This window comes from Oncorhynchus tshawytscha, unplaced genomic scaffold (assembly GCF_018296145.1).
Source record: "Oncorhynchus tshawytscha isolate Ot180627B unplaced genomic scaffold, Otsh_v2.0 Un_contig_852_pilon_pilon, whole genome shotgun sequence".
Lineage (NCBI taxonomy): Eukaryota > Metazoa > Chordata > Actinopteri > Salmoniformes > Salmonidae > Oncorhynchus > Oncorhynchus tshawytscha.
In genome coordinates, this window is record NW_024609586.1 from 215491 (window position 1) to 227500 (window position 12010).

The window sequence follows — 12010 nt, forward strand, 5'->3', positions numbered from 1 at the left end:
TCATCAGAGAGAGGAGAGGGTTAACACCACATCAACAGAGAGAGGAGAGGGTTAACACCACATCAACAGAGAGAGGAGAGGGTTAACACCACATCAACAGAGAGGAGAGGGTTAACACACATCATCAGAGAGAGGAGAGGGTTAACACCACATCAACAGAGAGAGGAGAGGGTTAACACCACATCAGAGAGGAGAGGGTTAACACCACATCAACAGAGAGGAGAGGTTAACACCACATCAACAGAGAGAGGGTTAACACCACATCAACAGAGAGAGGAGAGGGTTAACACCACATCAACAGAGAGAGGAGAGGGTTAACACCACATCAACAGAGAGGAGAGGAGAGAGGGTTAACACCACATCAACAGAGAGGAGAGGGTTAACACCACATCAACAGGAGAGGGTTAACACCACATCAACAGAGAGAGGAGAGGGTTAACACCACATCAGAGAGAGGAGAGGGTTAACACCACATCAACAGGAGAGAGGTTAACACCACATCAACAGAGAGAGAGAGGAGAGGGTTAACACCACATCAACAGGAGAGGAGAGGGTTAACACCACATCAACAGAGAGGAGAGGGTTAACACCACATCAACAGAGAGAGGAGAGGGTTAACACCACATCAACAGGAGAGGAGAGGGTTAACACCACATCAGAGAGAGGAGAGGGTTAACACCACATCAACAGGAGAGGAGAGGTTTAACACCACATCAACAAGGAGAGGTTTACCACCACATCAACAGAGAGAGGTTTAACACCACATCAACAGAGAGGAGAGGTTTACCACCACATCAACAGAGAGAGGTTTAACACCACATCAACAGAGAGAGGTTTAACACCACATCAACAGAGAGAGGTTTAACACCACATCAACAGAGAGAGGTTTAACACCACATCAACAAAGAGAGGGTTAACACCACATCAACAGAGAGAGGAGAGGGTTAACACCACATCAGAGAGAGGAGAGGGTTAACACCACATCAACAGAGAGAGGAGAGGGTTAACACCACATCAACAGAGAGAGGAGAGGGTTAACACCATCATCAACAGAGAGAGGAGAGGGTTAACACCACATCAACAGAGAGAGAGAGGGTTAACACCACATCAGACAGGAGAGGAGAGGGTTAACACCACATCAACAGGAGAGGAGAGGGTTAACACCACATCAACAGAGAGAGGAGAGGGTTAACACCACATCAACAGAGAGAGGAGAGGGTTAACACCACATCAACAGAGAGAGGGGAGGAGGGTTAACACCACATCAACAGAGAGAGGAGAGGGTTAACACCACATCAACAGAGAGGAGAGGGTTAACACCACATCAACAGGAGAGGGTTAACACCACATCAACAGAGGAGAGAGGTTAACACCACATCAACAGAGGAGAGGGTTAACACCACATCAACAGGAGAGAGAGGGTTAACACACATCAACAGAGAGGAGAGGGTTAACACCACATCAACAGAGAGAGAGAGAGAGGGTTAACACCACATCAACAGAGAGGAGAGGGTTAACACCACATCAACAGGAGAGGAGAGGGTTAACACCACATCAACAGAGAGAGGAGAGGGTTAACACCACATCAACAGAGAGAGGAGAGGGTTAACACCACATCAACAGAGAGAGGAGAGGGTTAACACCACATCAACAGAGAGAGGAGAGGGTTAACACCACATCAGAGAGGAGAGGGTTAACACCACATCAACAGGAGAGGAGAGGGTTAACACCACATCAACAGAGAGAGGAGAGGGTTAACACCACATCAACAGAGAGAGGAGAGGGTTAACACCACATCAACAGGAGAGGAGAGGGTTAACACCACATCAACAGAGAGGAGAGGGTTAACACCACATCAACAGAGAGAGGAGAGGGTTAACACCACATCAACAGAGGGTTAACACCACATCAGAGAGAGGAGAGGGTTAACACCACATCAGAGGAGAGGTTTAACACCACATCAACAGAGAGAGGTTTACCACCACATCAACAAAGAGAGGTTTAACACCACATCAACAGAGAGAGGTTTACCACCACATCAACAGAGCCAGGACAGAGGGTTCCCGAGACCCATTCATATGGGGAAAAAACAAATTATGCACGGATGACTAACTGGCTTTATAAGGGCGCCAGGTAGCCTAGTGGTTAAGAACATGGGGCCAGTAACCGAAAGGACACTGGTTTAAATACCTGAGCCAATGTGCCGCTGAGCAAGGCACTTAAACCAAATTAAACTCTGTAATATATTTATTTTAATTGGGAGGGGAGGAAGGAGGGGGGGTAATTAGGTTTGCTAAATGGCATACATTATCTCAGGGTAGGGTTGCAAAATTCTGGTAGCATGTGATCCTAAATGCAGACCCCTGATAGGTCCAGACATGACCCATGTGAACCTGAATGGAGACCACTGATAGGTCCAGACATGACCAATGGGGATAATCTGACCTTGTACTTCTCATCTGCCTTCTTCTGGACCTCCTTACTGCTGCGCAGGGTCTCCTCACACTCCTCTGAGAGAGAGAGAGACACACACACACACTTTAAATGTGAGTCATACTGTATTAACAGGAAGTTTAAAATGCCGACGGATAAAATGTGTTTGTTTGACATGGTGGGATCTGTTCCATGTTGGTTAAATGTAATAATGTGAGAAATGGGAGGTGGAAACGTCTTTAAAGGTGTAAATATCGATACAGTATAATAACCATCATATGGAACTCAACGTGGAGTCACGCTGTGACGTGGTGTGTGACGTGGTGTCACGCTGTGACGTGGTGTGTGACGTGGAGTCACGCTGTGACGTGGTGTGTGACGTGGTGTCACGCTGTGACGTGGTGTGTGACGTGGAGTCACGCTGTGACGTGGTGTGTGACGTGGAGTCACGCTGTGACGTGGTGTGTGACGTGGAGTCACGCTGACGTGGTGTGTGACGTGGAGTCACGCTGTGACGTGGTGTGTGACGTGGAGTCACGCTGTGAGTCGTGGTGTGTGACGTGGAGTCACGCTGTGACGTGGTGTGTGACGTGGAGTCACGCTGTGACGTGGTGTGTGTGACGTGGTGTCACGCTGTGACGTGGTGTGTGACGTGGTGTCACGCTGTGACGTGGTGTCACGCTGTGACGTGGTGTGTGACGTGGTGTCACGCTGTGACGTGGTGTGTGACGTGGAGTCACGCTGTGACGTGGTGTGTGACGTGGTGTCACGCGCTGTGACGTGGTGTCACGCGCTGTGACGTGGTCTGTGTCACGTGGTGTGTGACGTGGAGTCACGCTGTGACGTGGTGTGTGACATGGAGTCACGCTGTGACGCGTGGTGTGTGACGTGGAGTCACGCTGTGACGTGGTGTGTGACGTGGAGTCACGCTGTGGACGTGGTGTGTGACGTGGTGTCACGCTGTGACGTGGTGTGTGACGTGGAGTCACGCTGTGACGTGGTGTGTGACGTGGTGTCACGCTGTGACGTGGTGGTGTGACGTGGTGTGTGACGTGGTGTCACGCTGTGACGTGGTGTGTGACGTGGTGTGTGACGTGGTGTGTGACGTGGTGTGTGACGTGGTGTGTGACATGGAGTCACGCTGTGACGTGGTGTGTGACGTGGTGTCACGCTGTGGACGTGGTGTGTGACGTGGTGTCACGCTGTGACGTGGTGTGTGACGTGGTGTCACGCTGTGACGTGGTGTGACATGGAGTCACGCTGTGACGTGGTGTGTGACGTGGTGTCACGCTGTGACGTGGTGTCTGGTCCTCCCGCTACGACTCAGGATAACATGCAGTTTAATGAGGCTACAGATTAAATAAACGATGATGATGAACTTCACAGGATGATGAAAGTGAAAAGGTGATGAGTTTGATGCTCCTTTCCAATAAACAGAGGGTCTTATTCTGGTGACATGATGATCTGTCCACTGTATCCTGCCAGCTGTTGGCGAGACAGCAAGTGCCAACACCATTTGCTATTTAAAGTAACAGGTTTTGTGAAAAACAAAAACGATCAAATCAGCCACTTTGGGTTCATCCTGTTTTTATCTTAACCCCCCGACCCCTGACCTAATTTCCCAGATACCAGGAAGTCTAAGAATCATTGAGGGCTTTGTTCTACTCCTCTCTCTCTGTTACAACCACCTCACTTCCTGTCACAGGAATACCAGCGGTAGGTTTAAATACCACCCCACTTCCTGTCACTGGAATACCTGCTGTAGGTTTAAATAACATCCCACTTCCTGTCACAGGAATACCAGCTGTAGGTTTAAATACCACCTCACTTCCTGTCACAGGAATACCAGCGGTAGGTTTAAATACCACCTCACTTCCTGTCACTGGAATACCAGCTAGATGTTTAAATACCACCCCACTTCCTGTCACTGGAATACCAGCGGTAGGTTTAAATACCACCCCACTTCCTGTCACAGGAATACCAGCGGTAGGTTTAAATACCACCTCACTTCCTGTCACAGGAATACCAGCGGTAGGTTTAAATACCACCTCACTTCCTGTCACAGGAATACCAGCGGTAGGTTTAATCACCAAGTCAATCAATCGTCAGCTTCAAGCTACCTCTAGTAAACCCCATGTCCGACACAGACTAGCTACAGGAAGCTAGAGTGGACACTATAAAACTCAGCATGAGGAGGGCACAAATACCTTACTGTTTGTTATTAACTAAATAATTGTTACGTATCCAACAAATAAAACATAACTACATCATTTTTCCACCTCACAGTTCAACTCTTTGGGATCAAGTGTTGTCCCACCTTCAAAAATATGTTGAAGAACAGTGAGTGAGTGAGTGTGTGTGTGAGAGAGAGTGAGTGAGTGAGTGAGTGAGTGAGTGAGTGAGTGAGTGAGTGAGTGAGTGAGTGAGTGAGTGAGTGAGAGTGAGTGAGAGAGTGAGTGTGTGTGTGTGTGTGTGTGTGTGCTCACCGATGGTCTTCAGTAACATCTTCAGTTCTTCCTGTTGTTTATGGAAGGAGCTCTGATGGAGTTTAACCTGGAGAATATCTAACTCTTCTGTCTTCATGTCTAACTGCTGCTTTAACAAACGATACCTAGAGGGAGGAGAGGAGGGAGGGAGAGAGCAGAGGAGGGAGAGAGCAGAGAGGAGAGGAGAGAGTAAAGGGTAGAGGAGGGAGAAGGTAGAGGAAGGAGAGGGTAAAGAGTAGAGGGTAAAGGGTAGAGGAGGGAGGGGGTAGAGGAGGGGGAGAGGGTAGAGGGTGGAGGGAGAGAGGGTGGAGAGGGTAGAGGAGGGAGGGGAGTAGAGGAGGAGGGAGAGGGTAGAGGAGGAGAGAGAGGGAGAGAGAGGGAGGGGGAGAGGGGAGGTAGAGGGGAGAGAGAGGGTAGAGGAGGGGAGAGGGTAGAGGAGGGAGAGAGAGGGAGGAGGGAGGGGGAGGGAGGGAGGGAGAGGAGAGAGGGAGGGAGGAGGGAGAGGAGAGAGGGTAGAGGAGGAGACAGAGAGAGGGTAGAGGGTAGAGGAGGTAGAGAGGGAGAGAGAGGGTAGAGGAGAGGGAGAGGGTAGAGGAGGGAGAGGGTAGAGGAGAGAGAGAGGGTAGAGGAGGGAGAGAGAGGGTAGAGGAGGGAGAGAGAGGGTAGAGGAGGAGAGAGAGAGGGTAGAGGAGGGGAGGGTAGAGGAGGGAGAGGGTAGAGGAGGGAGAGGGTAGAGGAGGGAGAGGGTAGAGGAGGGAGAGGGTAGAGGAGGAGGGAGGGAGGGAGGGGAGAGGAGAGAGGGTAGAGGAGGGAGAGGGTAGAGGAGGAGGGAGGGTAGAGGAGGGAGAGGGTAGAGAGGGAGAGGAGAGGGTAGAGGAGGGAGAGGGAGGGTGGAGGGAGGGAGGGAGAGAGAGGGTGGAGGGAGGGAGGGAGAGAGAGGGTGGAGGGAGGGGGAGGGAGAGAGAGGGAGAGAGAGGGTAGAGGAGGGAGAGGGTAGAGGAGGGAGAGGGTAGAGGAGGAGAGAGAGGGTAGGGTAGAGGAGAGGGTAGAGGGGAGGGAGAGGGGGGAGAGAGAGGGTGGAGGGAGGGAGAGGGTGGAGAGGAGGGAGGGAGGGAGAGAGAGGGTAGAGGGAGGGAGGGAGAGGGAGAGAGAGGGGGAGAGAGGGTAGAGGAGGGAGGGGAGAGAGAGGGTAGAGGAGGGAGAGAGGGGAGAGAGAGGGTAGAGGAGGGAGGGAGGGAGAGGGAGAGAGAGGGTAGAGGAGGGAGGAGGGGAGAGAGAGGGTAGAGGAGGGAGGGAGGGAGAGAGAGAGGGTAGAGGAGGGAGGGAGGGGAGAGGAGGGTAGAGGAGGGAGGGAGGGAGAGAGAGGGTAGAGAGGAGGGAGGGAGAGGGAGAGGAGGGAGAGGAGGGAGAGGGGAGAGAGAGGGTAGAGGAGGGAGAGGGAGGGTAGAGAGAGGGTAGAGGAGGGAGGGAGGGGAGAGAGAGGGTAGAGGAGGGAGGGAGGGGAGAGAGAGGGTAGGAGGAGGGAGGGAGGGGAGAGAGAGGGTAGAGGAGGGAGGGAGGGGAGAGAGAGGGTAGAGGAGGGAGGGAGGGGAGAGAGAGGGTAGAGAGGAGGGAGGGAGGGGAGAGAGAGGGTAGAGGAGGGAGGGAGGGGAGAGAGAGGGTAGAGGAGGGAGAGGGGAGAGAGAGGGTAGAGGAGGGAGAGGGGGGAGAGAGAGGGTAGAGGAGGGAGGGAGGGGAGAGAGAGGGTAGAGGAGGGAGAGGGGAGAGAGGGTAGAGGAGGGAGGGAGGGAGAGAGAGGGGGTGGAGGGAGGGAGAGGGAGGGAGAGGAGGGAGGGAGGGGAGAGAGAGGGTAGAGGAGGGAGGGAGGGAGAGAGAGAGGGTAGAGGAGGGAGGGAGGGGAGAGAGAGGGTAGAGGAGGGAGGGAAGGGAGAGAGAGGGTAGAGGAGGGAGGGAGGGGGAGAGAGAGGGTAGAGGAGGGAGGGAGGGGAGAGAGAGGGTAGAGGAGGGAGAGGGGAGAGAGAGGGTAGAGGAGGGAGAGGAGAGAGAGGGTAGAGGGAGAGAGAGAGAGGGTAGAGGAGGGAGGGAGGGGAGAGAGAGGGTAGAGGAGGGAGAGAGAGAGAGAGGGTAGAGGAGGGAGAGAGAGAGAGAGGGTAGAGGGAGAGAGAGAGAGAGGGAGAGGGAGAGAGAGAGAGAGAGAGAGAGGGTAGAGGAGGGAGAGAGAGAGAGAGGGTAGAGGGAGAGAGAGAGGGTAGAGGGAGAGAGAGAGAGAGAGAGAGAGGGTAGAGGAGGGGAGAGAGAGAGGGTAGAGGAGGGAGGAGGGAGAGAGAGAGGGAGAGGAGGGAGAGAGAGAGGAGAGAGGGAGGGAGAGAGAGAGAGGGTAGAGGAGGGAGAGAGAGAGAGGGTAGAGGAGGGAGAGAGAGAGAGAGGGTAGAGGAGGGAGAGAGAGAGAGGGTAGAGGAGGGAGAGAGAGAGAGGGTAGAGGAGGGGAGAGGAGAGAGAGGGAGAGGAGGAGGGAGAGAGAGAGAGGGTAGAGGAGGGAGAGGGAGAGAGGGTAGAGGAGGGAGAGAGAGAGAGGGTAGAGGAGGGAGAGGGAGAGTGGAGGGAGGGAGGGAGAGAGAGGGTGGAGGGAGGGAGGGAGAGAGAGAGGGTGGAGGGAGGGAGGGGAGAGAGAGGGTAGAGGAGGGGAGAGAGAGAGGGTAGAGGAGGGAGAGGGTAAAGGAGAAGGTAGAGGAGGAGGAGAGAGAGGGTAAAGGGGGGAGAGAGAGAGGGTAGAGGAGGGAGAGGGTAAAGGGAGAAGGTAGAGGAGGAGAGAGAGAGGGTAGAGGAGGGAGAGGGTAAAGGGAGAAGGTAGAGGAGGGAGAGAGAGGGTAGAGGAGGGAGAGAGAGGGTAGAGGGGGAGAGAGAGCGAGGTGGGATGGGGGAGAGAGAAGGAATATATAGAGAAATGTTTCAGAAACATTGAATTAGCTGAACTCCTAAAGCTCCATAGTAAATGTTTCAGGGCAGCCACCTCTCAGCGGTCCCCTTGAGACCAGACAGTTGTTTGTCCAGGGCCTGTAGCTCCGTCTCCGTGGCTGACAGACTGTCCTGAACCTCTCTCAGCTCCTGGAGACTGGACAACACGGAGGCCGACTGGGAACGGGCTCCTACAGGGAGACGGAAAATAAACACCACATTACCGAGGAGGGAAGGAGAGAGACACATGACAACACACAGACCGACTCCTAGAGGGAGAGAGACACATGACAACACACAGACCGACTCCTAGAGGGAGAGAGACACATGACAACACACAGACTGACTCCTAGAGGGAGAGAGACACATGACAACACACAGACTGACTCCTAGAGGGAGAGACACATGACGACACACAGACCGACTCCTACAGGGAGAGAGACACATGACAACACACAGACCGACTCCTAGAGGGAGAGAGACACATGACGACACACAGACCGACTCCTAGAGGGAGAGAGACACATGACGACACACAGACCGACTCCTACAGGGAGAGAGACACATGACGACACACAGACCGACTCCTAGAGGGAGAGAGACACATGACAACACACAGACCGACTCCTACAGGGAGAGAGACACACATGACGACACACAGACCGACTCCTAGAGGGAGAGAGAGACACATGACGACACACAGACCGACTCCTAGAGGGAGAGAGACACACATGACAACACACAGACCGACTCCTACAGGGAGAGAGAGACACACATGACGACACACAGACCGACTCCTACAGGGAGAGAGAGACACACATGACGACACACAGACCGACTCCTAGAGGAGAGAGACACATGACAACACACAGACCGACTCCTACAGGGGAGAGAGACACATGACGACACACAGACCGACTCCTACAGGAGAGAGACACACATGACGACACACAGACCGACTCCTACAGGGAGAGAGACACACATGACGACACACAGACCGACTCCTACAGGGAGAGAGACACACATGACGACACACAGACCGACTCCTAGAGGAGAGAGACACATGACAACACACAGACCGACTCCTACAGGAGAGAGACACATGACGACACACAGACCGACTCCTACAGGGAGAGACACACATGACGACACACAGACCGACTCCTACAGGGAGAGACACACATGACGACACACAGACCGACTCCTAGAGGGAGAGAGACACATGACGACACACAGACCGACTCCTACAGGAGAGAGACACACATGACGACACACAGACCGACTCCTACAGGGAGAGAGACACATGACGACACACAGACCGACTCCTACAGGGAGAGAGACACATGACGACACACAGACCGACTCCTACAGGAGAGAGACACATGACGACACACAGACCGACTCCTACAGGAGAGAGACACACATGACGACACACAGACCGACTCCTACAGGGAGAGAGACACACATGACGACACACAGACCGACTCCTACAGGGAGAGAGACACACATGACGACACACAGACCGACTCCTACAGGGAGAGAGACACATGACCACACACAGACCGACTCCTACAGGGAGAGAGACACATGACGACACACAGACCGACTCCTACAGGGAGAGAGACACATGACGACACACAGACCGACTCCTACAGGGAGAGAGACACACATGACGACACACAGACCGACTCCTACAGGGAGAGAGACACACATGACGACACACAGACCGACTCCTACAGGGAGAGACACACATGACGACACACAGACCGACTCCTACAGGGAGAGAGACACACATGACGACACACAGACCGACTCCTACAGGAGAGAGACACACATGACGACACACAGACCGACTCCTACAGGGAGAGAGACACACATGACGACACACAGACCGACTCCTACAGGGAGAGAGACACACATGACGACACACAGACCGACTCCTACAGGGAGAGAGACACATGACGACACACAGACCGACTCCTACAGGGAGAGAGACACACATGACGACACACAGACCGACTCCTACAGGGAGAGAGACACACATGACGACACACAGACCGACTCCTACAGGAGAGAGACACACATGACGACACACAGACCGACTCCTACAGGAGAGAGACACACATGACGACACACAGACCGACTCCTACAGGGAGAGAGACACACACAGACCGACTCCTAGAGGGAGAGAGACACATGACAACAGGTTACTGGAGGGGGAGAGACAGAAAGGGGAATAGGAAGAGAAACAGAAGGAGACGATGGTAGAGAGAGAAGGGAGAGGGTAGAGGAGGGAGAAACAGAAGGAGACGATGGTAGAGAGAGAAGGGAGAGGGTAGAGGAGGGAGAAACAGAAGGAGACGATGGTAGAGAGAGAAGGGAGAGGGTAGAGGAGGGAGAAACAGAAGGAGACGATGGTAGAGAGAGAAGGGAGAGGGAGAGGAGGGAGAAACAGAAGGAGACGATGGTAGAGAGAGAAGGGAGAGGGTAGAGGAGGGAGAAACAGAAGGAGACGATGGTAGAGAGAGAAGGAGAGGGTAGAGGAGGGAGAAACAGAAGGAGACGATGGTAGAGAGAGAAGGAGAGGGTAGAGGAGGGAGAAACAGAAGGAGACGATGGTAGAGAGAGAGAGGGAGAGGGTAGAGGAGGGAGAAACAGAAGGAGACGATGGTAGAGAGAGAAGGGAGAGGGTAGAGGAGGGAGAAACAGAAGGAGACGATGGTAGAGAGAGAAGGGAGAGGGTAGAGGAGGGAGAAACAGAAGGAGACGATGGTAGAGAGAGAAGGGAGAGGGTAGAGGAGGGAGAAACAGAAGGAGACGATGGTAGAGAGAGAAGGGAGAGGGTAGAGGAGGGAGAAACAGAAGGAGACGATGGTAGAGAGAGAAGGGAGAGGGTAGAGGAGGGAGAAACAGAAGGAGACGATGGTAGAGAGAGAAGGAGAGGGTAGAGGAGGGAGAAACAGAAGGAGACGATGGTAGAGAGAGAAGGGAGAGGGTAGAGGAGGGAGAAACAGAAGGAGACGATGGTAGAGAGAGAAGGGAGAGGGTAGAGGAGGGAGAAACAGAAGGAGACGATGGTAGAGAGAGAAGGGAGAGGGTAGAGGAGGGAGAAACAGAAGGAGACGATGGTAGAGAGAGAAGGGAGAGGGTAGAGGAGGGAGAAACAGAAGGAGACGATGGTAGAGAGAGAAGGGAGAGGGTAGAGGAGGGAGAAACAGAAGGAGACGATGGTAGAGAGAGAAGGGAGAGGGTAGAGGAGGGAGAAACAGAAGGAGACGATGGTAGAGAGAGAAGGGAGAGGGTAGAGGAGGGAGAAACAGAAGGAGACGATGGTAGAGAGAGAAGGGAGAGGGTAGAGGAGGGAGAAACAGAAGGAGACGATGGTAGAGAGAGAAGGGAGAGGGTAGAGGAGGGAGAAACAGAAGGAGACGATGGTAGAGAGAGAAGGGAGAGGGTAGAGGAGGGAGAAACAGAAGGAGACGATGGTAGAGAGAGAAGGGAGAGGGTAGAGGAGGGAGAAACAGAAGGAGACGATGGTAGAGAGAGAAGGGAGAGGGTAGAGGAGGGAGAAACAGAAGGAGACGATGGTAGAGAGAGAAGGGAGAGGGTAGAGGAGGAGAGAGAGGGTAGAGGGAGAAACAGAAGGAGACGATGGTAGAGAGAGAAGGGAGAGGGTAGAGGAGGAGAGAGAGGGTAGAGGGAGAAACAGAAGGAGACGATGGTAGAGAGAGAACATGAACAGAGAAAGAAAACGGTCTTCATCAGAGTCGTGTGTCTCACCTCCGCTCAGCGTCCCCTGAGGATCGAAGACGTCTCCTCCCAGAGTAACAGTCTTGGTCATGACTCTCTTGTCGAAGGCCACTCGCTTGGCGTTGTCTAATGTATCACACACCAACGTAGAACCAAACACGTACTCCATGGCCTTCCTCAGGTCTGCCTCATAGCCAACCAGAGACAGCGCTGTATGGACGTTCTGCTCCCCAACCTACAGATGGAGAGAGACAGAGAGAGAGAGACAGAGAGAGAGAGAGAGACAGAGAGAGAGACAGAGAGAGAGAGACAGAGAGAGAGAGACAGAGAGAGAGAGACAGAGGGAGAGAGACAGAGGAGAGAGAGACAGAGCGGGGAGAGACAGA

The 12010-nt window shown here is 53.5% G+C and overlaps 1 pseudogene; it reads right to left on the reverse strand.

The window, feature by feature from the left end:
- Positions 1 to 12010, reverse strand: part of LOC112240740 — a 36638-nt pseudogene that overhangs the window by 17543 nt on the left and 7085 nt on the right.